This window comes from Tenrec ecaudatus, chromosome 6, assembly GCF_050624435.1.
Source record: "Tenrec ecaudatus isolate mTenEca1 chromosome 6, mTenEca1.hap1, whole genome shotgun sequence".
NCBI classification, from domain to species: domain Eukaryota; kingdom Metazoa; phylum Chordata; class Mammalia; order Afrosoricida; family Tenrecidae; genus Tenrec; species Tenrec ecaudatus.
The window spans coordinates 170449942-170465763 of record NC_134535.1 but is presented as its reverse complement, the minus strand read 5'-3'; the positions used below and the strand labels follow the sequence as shown (position 1 = coordinate 170465763).

Here is a 15822-nt window from a genome sequence, read left to right as displayed (position 1 = left end):
CGGTCTATTGTGTTTCTGGTGGTCGGGCTTGGTAGTGGCAGCCAGGGATTGTGGTAGTGACATAATGTCATGTCAACTTGCTAAATAAGGATAGGGGTGGGGTCTAGCCAGTCAGTCGGGGCAGATGAGGTGTGATAGAGTAGTTTCTTCTTTGAAGTGGTGATATCCTTCTTCCTGTTTTTGCTTAAGATGAGCAGTGGCCATAAGTTGTCTCTCAGATGGCCCCTCACATACTTTTGAGACCTCCTCCATTACTCACCGGACGAGGACATAAAACGTAAACGGTATGAACTGTGTGATGCCAACTGACCAAATGGTCCCCCAAGCACACAGTCCTAAACCTTCAAACACAGTAAACCAAGCCCAGGAGGCATTTGGCGATGTCTACAAGTATCCATAACTCTACTGGCTGTGTGTTCTATTTCCCACCGTGGTCCAGCCCATTCAGGCTAAAAACAAGCCTACAGAATAAAAGACCACCAGCTTACGAAGTTGCAGCGGTCGTAAATCCTTACAGCAGCAGACCGCTGGATTTTTCCTCTCTGGGGTGGCTTTACTTTAAATGAAAATGTATGCGGCACAGAGAAACATGTGTACAGCTATGTCTACACCTATAAGCACATGCCCATATACATACATGCACATACGCTGTATGCATACTTTTCCTCCTGTGCTGGCACACATATATTTTTTTGTTGATAACACTGTTGGTTTAAAATTATGCATGTTATAGTATTTGCCAAAAATATTAATTATGTGTACTTTTTTAAATGAATTGTTTATTTTGGGGGGAGTTAATACATATATCCTATCATGCCATAGTTCAATCACATGCAGCAGTACTGTACAATTGCCACGATTTCCAAACATCCCTTTTCTTCCTGGACTCCTTCATATCATCTCCCTTTTAACCCCCTCCACCACCACCACCACCACCACCACCACCACCACCACCACCACCACCACTGTACCCCACCCTGAAACCTTTACTCTACCTGCTGTCTCTATAGGTTCAGCAAGCCTGAGTTTCATATATTGAAAGATAGAAAAGCATATAACACTTCATGAGGGTGAGCCCCCAAGGACATAGCCAGGAGTGCACTTGTTAATATCATCATTTTCCTTGGTCAAGTTGTACAGAAACCAACCACCTTCGACCAAAAATAACAATAGTCTGCTGTTACTGTTGTTGTTATTAGTCCTAAACTTTCAAACACAGTAAACCAGGAGCCTCGAGTGTTTCTGACTCACAGGGATTATGGTAGTTCTGTAATTTTGTGTTAATTTGATAAATAGGTCTAGGGGTGGAGTCTAGCCTGTCAATCAGGTCACAGCCTGATGATGCCTCCTTGTGGGCATGGCCTTCTCATGAGGATTCTGAGAACATCCTGCCTTTCTCCCTGAAAGTGTGCCTCACTCTCTCTCTCTGTGCTTCACTTTCCTGCTGGTGAGATGCCCGCAGAGCTGGAGGAGGATCATGCCAGTGTTGAGATGCTTCCACTGCTACTGGATCCACAGGCCTTTTCACTCATTGTCCCCAGATCTTCCTGCATTCAACATCATTGCATGTGTGGGGTGAGTCTCCAGAGGAATTTATGGACTCGTATCGGATATATGGACTAATGTATTAGTCTAGGTACATTAAAGAAACAAATCCCTGGGCTTACCTGGGAAGGCCATTCAGCAGAGTGTCAAGCACAGCTGAGGAAAGTAGCTGAGGCTCAGAACCAAGCAGTAGCCATCACAGGTTGGGAAATGCGGGCCCTTATTCTGCCTGTCACACCTTCCTTCCATCCATGACGGCCACCCTCATCCAGAGGCCAGGGAGTGATATTCGAGTCTGCCCCGCAGATCCGGTCCAAAGCACACTTGAGCTTACAGGGGCCCAGGCGTAGTGTGAGAATAAGAAGTTCCACTTTCAAAAAGCCCCAAGCATACATTCAGATCAGACATTGTCGCAAAGCCCTGCAATGGGGATTATGGAGGCTAGCAGAATGCACTGTTTGTTACCCACCTGGCTAACAGCCTTTCTTGGTGGGCCTGCTTTGTCAGTCAGACTCCTGGAGCTCGCGAGGGGTAGGTGGTGGCCCAGACCCCTAGACTCCGTGGGCCACCCCATTAATACAGAATGAACTATTGGTAGGTTACTAGGCAAGGGGATTTATTTCTAATGTGCCTGTTCTGTAGTTCAGATTTTTGTGAAGCATATCTTTTCCCTTCAAGATCAAGACACACCTGTATAAATCTACATTTGAGTAAAAGTTCAGCACAGCCTGAACCATCTGTAAAACATAATGCGTTTTCCAGAAATACTTTCACTACCCGATGCTAAAAATACAGTGATGTCACAGCACCCAGTGTTTCTCCACTTTACATCAGAACAAAGAGCCGTGTTTGTGCTGGTCAAAGAAGCTGCCCTGTCGGTTCACACTGGGTTCGTTTGTTCACATCATGCATGTCTTTTCCACATTTCTGCTTTCTCCAGCCAACGCGGTCCTTATTAGCTCTAAATGAAGCCATCTTCCTGGCATCAGATGCAGGAATGCCCTTGGTGACCATAGAGCATCCGAGTCCCACATCACCATCCCTGCCAGCCCGGGAACTTCATCATTTTTGAAACGGAGAATAGCAAGGTTTGATTAGACTGCACCAAAGGATTCATGGAAATTTTGAAGTACTATGATGGTAAAGCCAGAAATTAGGCTGGCCTGAATTAAAAGGCTGCCGGTGGGGGGTATTCCTTGACCTAGAAATCACACAGCCTGATGTTCAAGAAGGTCCCTTTCCATGGCTGCTGCTTCGCTGCCTGAACTTTTCATTAGCCACTCGCTTGCTCCTTCCTTCGTCCATCCATTCACTTACATTTCTATCACTCATTCTACTCCTATTATGGACCCAACTCCCTGGAGATATGGAGGCAAGGACACACCATTCCTGCTTTCCAGGGTGCTCCTGTGGGCAGAGGAGGTAAGGCCTTCCGGCAACGGACTCTTCTCCCAGTCCCGACAGTATGATGTCAGACACACTGGATTCAAAGAGGAGCCCGTGGTGGTGCTCAGAAAGCTCACAGCAAGATGCCACACTTCACGGTGAAGCACACACGGACTGAGCAGCCAGACGCCCTCTTTCCGACCTTCACCTCCCGAAGCTTCTGAAGGTGATGACAGAGGAACCTGAGAGCACCTGCCACATGAATTAACGGGAAGATTGAGGGCGTCGATATCTGTGAGATGCTGAGAACACGGCCTGGCGGAGTACGCATTAGATAACTCACGGCTAGGGGGTCAATTCTGACGCTTCGCCACCCTCTGTGTTTCTGAGACTATAAACCTCTATCAGGAAGATAGCTTATCCTTCTCCGGAAGAGTGGCTGGGAGATCTGAACCGCCAACCCTGAGGCCAGCAGGCCAATGCCTGTCCCCAACACCACCAGCAGCTGACGTTTTCCTACCAATTCAATGGTACTCCTTCATGGAAAATGGGTCGTTACATCATCTGGTGTCAACTTGAGCCTATTAAGAATGAAGGGGTGGAGTTTAGCCTGTCGATCTGGTTGCAGCTTGATGACCTCAATTGGAGGCACTAAGGAGATAAATAGCTCACTGGAGGAGAGACGCTCACACACACTCCCTGTGAGACATTCCTGTTAAGAAGCCACGTGGAACTACACTGACAGAGCCAGAACCCTGGAGCTGGATGAGCCACGTGGAGACCCACGCCAGCACTGAAATGCTTCCACCGCCATGGGATCCACAAGACTTTCCACCAACTGGCCGGTGATCTTCCTGCATTCAGTGTCATTGCATGTGTTGCATGAGTCTGAAGAGGAATTTATAGACTGGTATCAGACATATGGGCTAACATCAGACTGATGGACTTGATGTGCACTGGGCTGGTATGTTTTCTTAATATATATTCGCTCTTTCTTATACACACGCGAGTGTCTATGAATTTGTTTGTTGAATCAACGCAGACTCACACAGAAAATAACGCATTCACTCCAGCCCTTACACTCTGGTTAGGTGCTACCGTCACACTTTTACTGCCATCTGCGTCCTCACTCCATATGATACTAAAAGGGGAAAAAAACCAAACAGCGTAGCTTTGTCAACTTTCAGCCAATTAGGCCTAATAGTAGCAATTGGGATTAAACATCCACATTTGGCTTTCTCTCATACTTATCCCCATGTATTCCTTAAAACTATATTACTTAGAAGCTCTGGCTGGACCATCCCTAGCCTTCACGACGGACAAGACATTCAAGACCAACAAGACAAGTGCTGTACAAAGCACTTCCGTCCACAATGCCAGCACTAACAAGTGGGATCTTAGTATGGAGAGGTATGCCTTTCCTGGCTGGATTGTACCCCAGCGACTTCATGGTCGAAACCACTAATACATCTTCGACCAGTGCCTGAGCCTGGTCCTAACATTAGCCTCCCCCTCTGTGACAGCAAAGCACAGGACTCGCATGACCTCGCTATTAGGTCAGCCCCCGTTTCTCTCTCTTACTAATTGAATGAAAACCACCCCTCTCTCATCAGGGCTCTTACATGAGAGTAAGTGTTTGCTAAGTAAATAAACTGGTAGCAACGGGAAGTTGAGTAGCTGCAGTCAGGCATGAACCAGGCTTGGAAGAATAGGTCAATATCTGCCTGTCAGGAAAGAAGGTGTGTGGGGGCCCCCACTGCTATCCTCGTTGGAGGCCTGGAAGGAGATGCCCTCATGCCAGTGGCCAAGCAGCCACAGGCTGGTGGGGACCACGAAGGATCAGATGAGAACTTCTCCTGAGGTTCACCAAGGCCATGGAGGGGAAGACTTACTGCCGGCCACTAGAGGGAGGGCTAGTCACACTTTGCCTAAAGGCGTCTGGGCCCAGAGGTTTCACCTGGATCAGTGGTTCTCCACCTTCCTAAGGCTGCACCCCTTTCATACAGTTCCTCATGTGGCGGTGACCCCACCATAAAAGTATTTTCGTTGTTACTTCATCACTGTCATTTGGCTACTGTGGTGAATCGTCATGTAAATATCTCCTAGGCGGGATGTATTTTCATGGTTACAAATTGAGTATCATGAAAGCATGGTGATTCATCCCAAAAACAATATGTAATTACATATTGTGAAATACTTATTTCTAGTTACAAATAAATGAAATTTTTTCGTGAAGCACGGTGTAGCAAGGGTAACAGTTTTCTCGTATGTGGGCCTATCTGCATGTGGGCGGGTCTCTAGAGGAGCGGTGTCTCGGTTCCTAAGACTATCGGAAATAGGTGTTTTCTGATGGTCTTAGGCGACCCCTGTGAAAGGGAGGTTTGACACCCGCCCAAAGGGGTCACAACCCAGTTTGAGAATCGCTGGCCCAGAGCATGAGGCCAAAAGGAAGCATGGAGAAATAAACGCTGCAGGGGGAGGAAAGGAGACACAAGCAGGAAGGAAGCCAAAGGAGTCTGTCCCTTCTATAAGCAAGTGTTAGCTGCCATCCTCCAATCCCTGGGCTGGTGAGAGGCTGAGATAGGGACTCTCAGGGTGTTCCAACAAGCTCAGTACCGTGGTGCATGATGGGAGAGGAGAAGGGCATCCTCACTCTCCCCCTTAGCAACCAGAAGTGACCTTGATGGACAGGCACTTCTTGATGGACAGGACAGTCGCTGTGCAGTATCTTAATTCTCCAAGATGCCTACAAATTTGATGTTGGTGAGGCAGTTCATTTATTTACCCTCCATTGATTCAGCAAGACTTTCTAAACTCGATCTTATCTGCAAGCAAACACACAGGATACACTATCACTTACATATTGTCGGTAAACCAGCAAGAGTGTCAGGAGAGTTAATGTTTACAAAAAGATCGTCCTGGGTCCGCGTTGTGGAACATGATAGAAGCGACTAGGAGTTCATTCATTAGACGCCAAAGCAATGCTGTCATTGGACAAGTAAAACAGCCGGATGGATTGCTTTTTAAAAGCTGGATTCACTGATGAGCATGAAAAAATTAATACTACCATTGTACTTTTCAATGCTCATCAGTGAATCAAATGAGATTTCTTACAAGACCTTTGGGAATCTAAATTCCACACGTAACATTGTTTCTCTGAAGGAAAAGAAAACCCAAACAGCGTACCCAGGAAGTTCGAAGCAAAATATATTTGTAAAATAGGCAAAACAAGGCTGTGCATTCCTGTTCTGTAGAAAGCGCAGTTGCTCACCCTTGCTTTTCATAGTATGGTAGCTTATGTTTCCACACCAGACTCCAGAGAGAGACTGAGACTGCCCTAGACCTGTCCAAATTGCCTCCCTTTGACAGTTCCAAGAATCTGGCTTTGCCATGGGATCTTAGAGACTGTTGGCCCCAGGTTTGCTGTGGTGGTATCATTCTCTGGCTCCAGCAGAGCTGCCCCAAGCACTGGACAAGGTCACAGAGAATTGAACAGCAGAACCAGGAACCCAGAAGCACCATATACACTCACGTACAAGCCGAGTTTTGCAGGACATTTTTAATGCCGTTTTTGTGGTAAAATTAGGTGCCTCCGCTGATATTTCGGTCGGCTTATACTCAAGCCAATACGTGGTGAGTAAACCCACGGTTCTCTATCTCTAGAGCAAAAAAAAAAAAAAAAAAAGCCAGGATGTAACTTTTTTCCTCTGCCATGACAGAACTCTATGGCTCCACAGAACTGAAAATACTACCCACTGAGTCAACTTTTATCAAATGTGACCGCTTTAAGTTAGTAAAGGAGACCTGGTAGTTCAGCGGGTCATGGGTTGGGCCGCTAACCACGAGGTCAGCAGTTTGAAACCACCAGGTGCTACACAGGAAAAAGATGAGGCTTTCTGCTCGTCTTCCTACCTCAGCCACTTACAAGCAGCGGGCGGTTCGACTCTGACCTGCAGGGTCACAATGGACTCGGTGCAGTGAGTGAGTGGAGCCAGAAGGAATGTCTAGGTCGACGGGTTACTACAAGGAGCCCTGGGGTGGCAGTTGTCAAAGCCTCTGCCCGCTCCTTGAACGACCAGCCATTCAAACCCTCCAGTAACTCCATGGGAAGAAGACGTGACAGAGTCTGCTTCCATAATTATTTAAAGCCATGGAAGCCCATTGGGGCAGTCCTACCCTCTCCTACAGAGTCTCTGTGAGTCGGAACCAGCTCAAAGCAATGGCTTTTTGTCATCGTTTCATAAGTTAGTCATTTGTATAGAAAATGTAATAATGTACCCAACTTTACCACAATCAGTATCTGTTCACCATATCCTGGCCAGTTCCGATGCATACACAGGGATCCCGTGAGAGGGCAGAGAAGAACCCCCATTATGGGTTTCCAATATGGTATTGAGGTAGTTAGTTTATTGTGACAACCTGGTCAATAAGCATGTGGGGTTATTTGAAGGGCAGAGGGATAAATGGCTTGGTGAGCCTCACCTTTCTAGTTCTCGGGTCTCTTGCTTTGTGATGGTCGGACCAGGGTGCAGCTGCCTTAGCCAGTTCCCTGCTTCAGCTGGCAAGGCTCACTTCCTGCAAGACATTCCTGAGGAGAAGCCATATGGACCTGCCCCGATGCAGCCCTGGGTGCTGGAGCAGCCGTGTGGAGACCCCTGCCAGCGCTGAGATGCTTACAAGTTCACTGACTCGACTTTCCTCCTGCCGTCAGCATCATAGTTTGTGGTTTGTGAGATGGAGGAGGACTTTGTGGATTGGTGTCAGACATATGGGTTCATGTTGGACTAGTGGCCTTGGGCAGCACTAGGTTGGGATGTTTTTCTTGATGCGCACTTAACCTTTATATAAAGCTCTCTATTATACATGAGTTTCTGTGAATTTGTTTCTCTAAAGTAAGACCTCGTCGTTCTCCCTCGGAGGAGCTGGGGGTTTCAAACAGCTGGACTCGCAGCTAGCAGCCTACCACGCAAACTCTAGGCCACCAGCACCCTTACTGCCCTGGTAGCACCGGGAAAACCTTCCATCAGACCAGCCAACAGGCATAGCCCGTCAGTACGCAATGAAGAACTCTTTATTTAGCATCTGAAGGTAACTAGTTGGTGCCGACAGTCTTTGTCCTCCACTACGAATCCAAGGGTCGTCAGTTCAAACCCACATGGTGACTCCAAGAACAGAAGGCCTGGTGTCCAGCGTCCATAACGCTGACAGGCAAGAAAACAGCAGCGGGGAGCTTAGTTCGACATGGCAACACTGGGAGTTGGTGTCTGCTCGATGGCAGTAGGTCTGTTTCTGGGCTATTTTGCAGCTACATAATTCTTAACTCTGGGGACAGCGTTAGAAGAGTTCGGATTAATTTTCATTTATTTTCAGGTAGCGTTCCATGCGTTTACTGATAATGGCTTCATCACTCTTCTTCAGCCACAATATGCTGGCTCCCACACAACCAATGAGAGTTGGCATGTAAGCCGAGCCAGAGAAAACCCTAGAACAGTAGTTCTCAACCTGGGGTGGCAACTCCTTTGAAGTCGAACGACTCTTTCATAGTGGTTGCCCGATTCATCCCAGTAGCAACATGACAGTGATGAAGTAGCAACAAAAATAATCTTATGGTTGGGAGGGGGGATCACCACCACGTGAGGAACTGTATGAAAAGGCTGCGGCCTGAGGAAAGTTGAGAACCACTGCCCTGGAAGTGAAAGAGGCAGGGCAAGCAGTTACTAACTAACTCTTTGACCAACCAGATTCTGCTCACGTTCCTGTCTTAGTCTTGACTTGGCAAGGGGCCCCGCCAAGAAGCGATTGCCCATCTTCTCCTCACTTCCATCCTGGGAAACCACTACTCGCAGTCTTCCACTGCAAGAAATCACTCCAGAGGTACAGCTAAGATGCATTTACAGTAGGTATCAATGCAGACATACAACCGGAATCCTTTGGGGAAGACGGGCCCTGCTCCGTTTGAGAAGAACATGGAGAGCCCTCTAGAACATGACACCTGAACCTGGAGGGACCCCCGGAGCAGCCTCCCAAGAATCCAAGATTTGGAGGAGCTTCACAGAAAACATAGGCTGCCTTGGAGAGACAACTGTACGCAATTCCCCCTTATTTCCAGCAGCAGCAGATGTCAACAACAGAAAACCCCTCAAGGTCATTTCAAACCAAATAAGAACATCTACAGGCTTTGGAAGAATTGTGTCTCTGACGATTGTCCTAGGACCTGACGGCCAGGAGATCAGAGGTGACACCGGATCAAAGGAACGGTCATATGCTAACGGACCGTGCTTTAGGGTCCCTGGTGGCTCTGGCAGAGCACTAGCTCTTTGAAGCCTCCTTGTAGGGTTGCTTTGAGTCGGAATCACTCCATGGCCATGAATTGGTTGTTTTTTGCTCAATAGTACCTACTTTGCGCTCCCAACTGCAAGGTCCATAGTTCAAACCAACTGGCCTCTTGGAAGGAGTCACATGAGGCTTTCTGCACCCATAAAAGATTTAAAACCCTAGAGAGCAGGTGTGCTTTCTCCCTCGATGAGTCTGAATTGACCCAGTGGCAGCAGGTCCATTCCAGGCACAGTGTGAAGCGCTGTGTTACGCACATACATTGTCTCAGTAACCCCACGGGATGGGTTGTTACCAACTGAATTATTTCCCCCTTGATGGAGGTGTCCACTTGGTTGGGCCATGCTTCCAGTATTAGGTCATCATCCTCTGTTTGGGACTTGATGTCATTTCTCTAGAAATTGTGAGTCCTAACCTTTAGGGTGCTAAAGGATCAGTGGCAGTTATGTTAAGGAGGTCGGATACAATATACAGTGTCCGGTGGATGTTAACTAAATCTCTTTGGAGATAGAAGAGAGATTCAACCAACTAGAAGCAATTGGGGAACTGATTACCACCAAGGCTGAAGTGACTGAACCTTAACAGAGCTCACCTTTTGAGCCCTAGGCTTTCAACGTCCTAGACACAGGGGAAGATGAATGCCAAGGTGCATGGAGGGAAGCCAAGTCTACAGAGGTTGACATGAAACAAGGACTCTCTCCATGAACTTCCAGAGAAGCGGTTCTCAATCTGTGTGAGTCGTAACCCTTTGGGGGTCGAATGACCCTTTCACAAGGGTTGCCCGATTCATAACAATAGCAAAATTACAATGATGAAGTAGCAACAAAAATAATTTTATGGTGGGGGGGGGTCACCATAACACGAGGAACTGAATTAAAGAGTTGCAGCATTAGGAAGGTGGAGAACCCCTGCTCTAGAGTTAGCACGCTGAATTCAGACCTCTAGCCTCCTAAACGGTGAGTGAATATGTTTTTATGAAAGTTATCCACTTGTGGCATTTCCACAACAGCACTCTTATCTAAGACACACATTCTTCAGACCTCCATTAAGTATTTCAATAAATACTTAATAAACACCTGCTATGAGCCATTCATTATTTTAAAGACTGGGGATGTAGTAAAGAACAAACAAGACAGAATCTCCACTTTCGTGTGTTTTATAGTAGGGAGGAGAACATAAATGGGTAAACCATATGGTGTTTATAGTTCTACCTTGTAAACAGGAACTTAATGCAGGACTGGGGTATAAACAATTCCTCCATCCAGCCCCTGTGCACAAGTCAATCCCAACTCATAGACGCCCCCCGAGACAGAGACCTCCTCCAGAGAGCCAGGATCAACTCAACGGCAACTTGTTTTCATTCTCCCTACGTCATGCCTTCTTCCAACAAACCTTCTTTTTCTCATGCCTTCATCCATAGTTGCTGATTCAACACCTGTTTGCTGAGCGCCCACCGTGTGCCAGGCCATGTCGTGGGCCTTGAGCATACCGCGAATGATGGGGTGCTTGGTTTCTTTCCTCAGCACCGAACACAAACCAAACTTTCTGCCATTCAGTCAATACTGACTCAGAGCAACCGAGACCGTAACTGTTTACAGGAGTCGAGAAGCCCAGTCCTCAGGAGGAAACACATTAAATCTATAGGGTTAAAAAAAAAAAGAAGAAAAACCTCTGCAAAGATAGACAGCAATGATCTATGAAACAACCAAATTAGATAGATAGATAGAGCTATTCACGAGGAAACAGAAGTGCTGGAGAATTTAAATAACTTGGCCCAGAGGCACAGCTAGAGAGAAACAGAGTCAGGACAGGAACACAGGTTGCCTCCCTCCAGAACTCACTAGTTTTTCACTGGAGACAGAAAGCAAAGGAGCCAACAAGAAGAGGGACCGGATCTAGAAAGTCCTCCACTAGTGATTTTGGGATATTACCGAACCTTTCTGGGCCCGAGTTTCCTATACAACAAGGTGTTTGGGCCACATGGTGGTTACATCGTCCATGTCAACTTGAGACTGTTAAGAGTGAAGGGGTGGAGTTTAGCCTGTCAATCAGGTCACAGCCTGATGACCTCATTTGGAGGCCCCATGGAGATAAATAGCTCACTGGAGACTGGACGCATATACTCCCTGCAAGGCATTCCTGTTGAGAAGACACATGGAGCTACACTAGGGCCCTGGAGCTGGAGGAGCCACGTGGAAACCCATGCCAGCACTGAGATGCTTCCACCACCACTGGATCCACAAGACTTTCCACCCACTGGCCTGTGATCTTCCTGCATTCAGCGTCATTGCATGTGTTTCGAGAGTCGGAAGAGGGCTTTATAGATTGGTATTGGACATATGGACTGATATCGAACTTATGGACTTGATCTGGACTGGGCTGGGCTGGGCTGTTTTCTCACTATTCAGTTGCTCTTGTCTAGAAAGCTCTTTCATAGACACATATGAGTGTCTATGGATTTGTTTCTCAGTCACCCCAGACTGACACAGGACAGCTGCCTTCTTAGATTCCTTTTGGTTATGAAATTGATTTTATGACACACAGTGGGGTCAAAACGGGGGAAGAGGAGGTGGGGACATTCAACCCAAATGTCACCAGTCCCACAGTACAGCAGAACCATGAGCAAAGACTCTGGAGCTCCGTCCTCCAAAGGCCCCAGTAAATAAGTAAGGCTGCAGGAGGAGTGAGAGTGGGTCCCTCTCAGGGCTGACAGTGGTTGAGGATGGGTTGGTCAGAATGAGCAGAAGGGGGCATCCAGGGAGAGCAGGTCCAATAAAGTGGCGCTGGATTCTGGAGGGTCCTGCGTACATGCTTACTCCTGAGGGCTACAATGGGCCATGCAGGGGGTCCCCAACTAACCGTGGCTCCCTTCCAATGCCTTCACAGGTCATTATCAATGTAAACAGAACACTAAACTTAAGACACTTTTCTTTTTTTGCCTTTTTATTGTCAGTATAAACAAATCTAATCTTAATCTATACTTAAACTTGTAACTACATATTTTTCAGCGGCATGACTTCTCCTGCTAGACATGTTGGGGGTAGAATGACATGTTGGGGGTAGAACGAATGCAGGGGTGGTAGTGAGAGAAATTTGAACAATGCAACTCAGATTAACAGCTGATGCTCCTCGGGGCCCGGACCATGGAATAAGATCAGAACACAGGCCTGGTCCACACTAATGTCAGTGTCAGTGACATAGCAATGAAATACGAAAGCCAAGCCCCAAGGGTGGTTGGACTCATGGGCAGTTCAATTATCTTTTGTTGTTAGAGCTGAACGTTGCCCAAGGTTCTCTCTCCTACAATTTGCCACACGGACACCAATTTCACTGCTAGCCTGGAAGCCTGTCTGCTCTTCAACAGTGTTTTGGACTGTCAGTCCTAGCATTAAACATCTGCAAATGAACCCCGAGAATGATACCATCAACTAATTATGTGCTCCCACACTGTATGTAGTAGCTATTACTAACAATATGATTAAACAGAAAAAGGGGGTGGGGACAGGGCATTCCTAGATGCAGTTGCAAAAAGTTACCATGCTTGTCTGCTAACCAAGAGGCCAGCGGCTCAAGTCCACACAAAGTTATATTGCAAGAAAGAAAAATTTTCAACTGAGTTGTGAGAATTCGGCTTACAAAGAAAGAAAAAGTTATACTCTAATATGCACAGAACTGCAGGGATTGCAGGGATAGAGGACTGAGGATTTTGGGTGTTGCTAATTTCCACTATATTACAATGGGAAGGAATCATGTTTGCGAAAGACAGATCTACTTTTAAATGTTAATGAGCCTTATCTTCTTTTCCCTCCTATTTTCTCTGGCTGTTTCTTCCTCTCATTCACTTCCTTCTTCAATTTTCCCAAAATAAAGTAGGATGCCTCTAAGACACATTTAACTATGGATCATTCATTCCTTTATTCTTTTAATAGAAATTATTGATGACCTACTATGTGCTTGGTGTGGTATTGGGCTCTGGGCATCAAAGGTGGATATGGGTGGGTAGACACAATCAAGTGGATAGATGGTTGGGGATGAGTCATTATTAAAATCTGGTAGCACCTGCACTTAATTGCAGGACATGTGACCATAATCAACTCCCACCCCGCCCCCCCCAGAAAACACTTTCTAGATCACTTCTCTTACACACAGCAAGCTTTCTGAATACTCAAATAATAATTAACCATATCCTACCTATTGCACCGGATCTCACACCAATTCTGTCACACAGTTTGTCCACACAAAGAGTTTTGAATGACTGGCTGGGAATTAATGATAATGGGATGATCGATATGCCTCTTGTGTAACTCTGTGCTATGTTGGGGGGGGGGGGTTGTTTGTCTGTCTGCTTGTTTGGTTTTGCTTTACTCATTGGGATCAGATTGTAATTAACTGAATAACCACCCCCTTCCAACCCTTCCTAAAGGACAGCCCTGAATGTCAGAAGATGAGAGAAGGCGCCACATTCCCAGGTAGACAGTTCTACTCTGGGGGACAGATGTCTTTCTGCCTTTCTTAGGGGGCGAGGGGGACATTACTTTAAGTAACAAACTCCTGAGACCCTCTTCCAGCCCCCAGCCCACACCCCAAGTGGTAGGAAGCCTGTAGAACTGACCCGCGCTGCTGCCCTCGCCTGCCATCTGCAGGCTCCCATCTTAAGAGGAGCGCAGCTTCCTTAAACTTTGTTTTCCCCTCCACTAGAAGTTTGGTCAGGTGAAGAATAAAATCTCATCAGGGAGAGCAATTAAGCACAGGGAGTGCAATTAAGCAGAGGGAGTGGAAAACGAACCAACCGAGTATGTGCGGCGGGGAAGTGAGCAAAATGCCAAGGGGCTCAGTGGAGTCCAGGTGCCGGCCTTGTCACCCCATCTAAAGAACTGGAGGGACCAGCAGTGGAGGTGGGGGGCGGGATCAGAGAGCCAGGAGGGACCCCCCTCCGCCTCCTTTCAGCCTGCTTTCCGGCCCCCTCGCCCACCATCATGCCGCCCAATTAATGAGGTTTAGCCTTGAGGCTCAAAGGCATGGGTAGCAGCATTTCGCAGCAAAGGTAGCAATGACCAGAAGGGACCTTCACACCCTGGACCTCCAAATGGCCTCAGCGGGCTTCTCTGGGAACCCCAACCTCCCACACTCCGAGTGCCCATGTCCTGACTCCCCAGCGTCCCCACCTACTCCAGCATCTCTCCCTCCAGGTCCACTTCCCTCTTCTGCCCACTGACTTTCCATTCCCCAAGAGCAACCCTGTGTGCGAGGTAATGAGTCTCACCCCTGATTCCTGCCAGGGAGACATCGCCCCCATGGCTCACAACTCGGGGGGGGGGGCACATCAAGGTCACCAGCATAGGTGTGGCTGCCTCCGCCTTCAATCTCCCTAGTCTGAGATCCCCTGGGTGCCTTTCCTTCCTCGCCCTACATTGCCATCTGGGGTCTCCTCCTTTGGCACCCCCATGACTCCAACAGGAATCCTGCTTGCCTTTGCCCTCTGGGTTGGTCCCCCGTCCCCTTCTCGTTCTGAAGGGTCACTTTCTCTCCAGAGCAAAGCCTCCTCCTAAGTCTCCCCTGGCTTTCCTGGCAGAAGGAGTGGGGGAGAGAAGAGCCTTCCACCCTCTCCCTGGGCGCGCTGAGAAAACCGACGCAAACTTCTGCTGCACTTACTTCGGGCCGAGGCAGCCGCCCCCTCGCTTCTTCCAGCTCTCGCACCTGGAACGGCTCCTGGGCGACCTGGAGCCGCCCCGCTCGCCTTCCCCGGCACCCGCACGGCAGCGACCTGCGCAGCAGGGGCGGGGGGCGGGGAGGGGTCTGTCCCCGCGGGCGCGCCCACCATCCGAAGTCCAGGGGCCGGCCGCCGCGCTCTCCCGCGAGCCGAGCCGAACCGAGTCGCCACCGCCAGCGGCGCGGGGAGGTGATGGCGCGCCGCCCCGCGCCGGGCTCCTCCGGTCCGAGTTGCAGTTTCAGTGCATGCCAGGACTGCAGCGCCCGGGCCGTGCCCCCCCTCAGCACCCGCCCTGGAAACGACTTTCAATTCACCTGGAGGTCCGCGAGGCTCCCCGCGGGCGGGCGGGCAGCGTGACCCGGGCGGGTGCAGCGCCCGGGGAGGAGGGCGGAGCGGCGGCGTGCGGAGTGCGCGCCCAGCCAGCTCGCCCAGGAGCGCGCAGCCTTCTCGCAAGCGCTCTCCTCGGGACTGCAGTGCTGACGTCACCGCCCCCCGCCCCGCCCCCCCGCGCGCGTGGAGGACAGGCGCCGAGGGTGGGGTAGGGCCAGGGGCGCGGGGACCGGGAGGGTGACGGTGAGGGCGAGCGCGTGGGAGCGGGCGCGCAGGTGGGAAGGAGGCGCGGCGGGGTCCCAGGAACCTCCGGCACCCGAGCGTCCCGTTCCCGGGGCGCGGAGGAGCCGCCGCGCGCCGACAGCCGGGGGCGCTCGACGCCAGGTTCGGGCGGAGACACCCGGGACGCGGAGTTCGCCGGGAGCTGGAGGAACGCGGTGAGGGGCCCGCGGCACCGCGGGGGCTGCGCTCCTCTTTCCCCGCAAAGTTGGAGGACGCCCGGACGCCTTTAAAAAAAA

The 15822-nt window shown here is 49.3% G+C and overlaps 1 protein-coding gene across 1 annotated transcript in view; it reads right to left on the bottom strand.

The window, feature by feature from the left end:
* Positions 1–15392, bottom strand: part of KIAA1217 (KIAA1217 ortholog) — a 944408-nt gene extending 929016 nt beyond the window's left edge. The window contains exon 1 of the mRNA XM_075552493.1: positions 14917–15392. The gene's annotated coding sequence lies outside the window, so the exon portion shown is untranslated. The remainder of the gene's footprint in view (positions 1–14916) is intronic.
* Between the last annotated feature and the right edge of the window lie 430 nt (positions 15393–15822).